Source organism: Megascapheus bottae, chromosome Y (genome assembly GCF_031878675.1).
Source record: "Megascapheus bottae isolate mThoBot1 chromosome Y, mThoBot2.hap1, whole genome shotgun sequence".
NCBI lineage: Eukaryota > Metazoa > Chordata > Mammalia > Rodentia > Geomyidae > Megascapheus > Megascapheus bottae.
The window spans coordinates 2,738,489-2,740,707 of NC_143548.1; positions in this window are offsets into that span (position 1 = coordinate 2,738,489).

The following is a 2,219-nucleotide window of genomic DNA, read 5'->3' on the forward strand; positions in this document are numbered from 1 at the left end:
ATTTTTATATGGCAAGATGTCCCAATTTTTCTAGGTTTCACAGTTCTTGGTGAAGCAGTGACAATGACATTGTGGAATACGCACTTTCCCTTGGTATTCAGAACGGCCTACAATGTGTGTCTGATCCTAGGCAGCAAGATGCATATTTCTAATTGTAGTCACCTTATCTGAGTTGTAGGTAAAGATGAGAGCATTGCATAGAAAATCTTGTGGATTTACCTCACTGGGCCTACTTTGAGGATGGCGGTCATCCCCACCGCTTGGACTGGAGGCACCTTCCCTATAGACTGTGCTGAAAACTGATCTCTTAAAGTTCCTATTTAACTTTTTCTACTCTGGCCAAAATTTCTATACTATTCTGCCTCTCTTCGACATTACATCGTGGATACTATTTTATCTGAGAAAGCCCTCAACAGTCAATGTGTACATTCTTCAACATAAAAACTGTCCATTTCCAAGTTGTAAAAATAAGACTTAAATTTGAGGCACAGTTATGAAGTTCATCTTTGTGTTTGGGGATATGAAAATACCCAAGTTAACAAAATAGTTCAAAATTTATTGTAAAGTATATAATTTTTCTGCACTAAAATTTGTTTTTCAATTTCCAGGAAAATAGTGTATGCCATGCAGCACAAGGTATCTTTTATAAAGGAATATGAAAAAGTCACCCTCTGCACAGTGTCAGTTTAATTTTACATCCTTGGGTGTTTGTTAACACCACGGATAACATATCAAAAATTAACATTCAAGATTGTTCACTTTTAATTTTTCTTTTGTCCTTAGGCTTGAAATCTGGGCATGGGTGCTGTCCATGATTTTGATTACTCAAACCTACCACACTACTAGTATGCAACTTCAAAGTTTCTGACAGTTAACTGGAGATAAGTGTCTCAAAATCTTGGATGCCCAAGCTCAATCTGAAATGTAATAGTCAAATTTAGTCTGCAGAGCAGCTAGGATTATGCTTGTGAGCCCCTGAAACCCTGCTTCCATTAAGGATTCTCTCTAAGTCATGTATTTCCCAGTAAAATTACTGAGGATTGATATATATTTTGGAAACAAAACACCATTCATCTCTTTAAGGTTCAATGTATATATCTGATCACACACACATACACACACACTATTCAATCTGTAATGCAGGACACTTCACTAGTGAGTATTTACTACATAGTTCAGAAAGTGTTTCAATGTTAAATAGGATCTGGTGGCCTAGCAGTAATAAGAGAATTTTTAAAAATGGATTAAAATAACTAGGTGCCTGATGTACTTGATGGCATTTCACATATTCATTTCATTTTAAATATTTTCAAATGAAGTCAGATTTGCCTAGGGTAAAATCTCACATGATCATCTAATATTTTTGCCATGTTTGGGCCTTGAACTCAGGGTGTGAGCATTATCCTTGAGCTTTGATTGCTCAAATCTGTCTTACATTTCCTTATTCATATGACATTTACTATTCATATAACACATCAAAATTGATGAAACCTAGACATCATAGAGAAATTGCTGTTTTTATGTAACTGGAAACTCTAGATATTATTAAATCAAATAAGAACCAATGAATCTAAAACACTGTGCTAAAAATGGTACCTTGGTGCTTTTGGCCAAATTCAGTTTCTTCAAACATTCCAGATAAAATTATGTCCAAAATTGTTCTGTTATGTTATTCCTACCAAAAGAATGATAGATTACAATTCGTTGCATCACTCCTTTTCTTATTGAGTACTATCCTTTTTACAGAATACCTATTTCTTACTAATTACTATGTAGTTCACTCGCTTTGTTTTTCTTTAAAAAACAGTATTGAATGCTCATGACGGGGATCAAATCTTCTCTCCCTAAAAATGCAGGGAAATGTCATCTGTTAGATATTTGCCCCTGAATTGTCATGGAATTCTTTCTACAAGAAATGGCACACCATTTCATGAACAGGTAAAATAATTTAGAAATGTATTCATGAGATTTCATAATACTGGTTAACTTAAGTTCATTAAACTCATTACATCCAGGTTATTATAACTGTTGCAATACCTGACTCTTTGGCATAATAGTTTGGATTCTATTCCCTGCTCTACAAACCAATACCTTTCATAAGCCTAAGGTATTACATTACCTCATTTTATTGTAAAAGAGCTACTACCTACATTACCATGAATTTCTTTTAATTAACTTTTCATTTTTAAGAACAATAGAGAAATTATGGGAAGAACAGA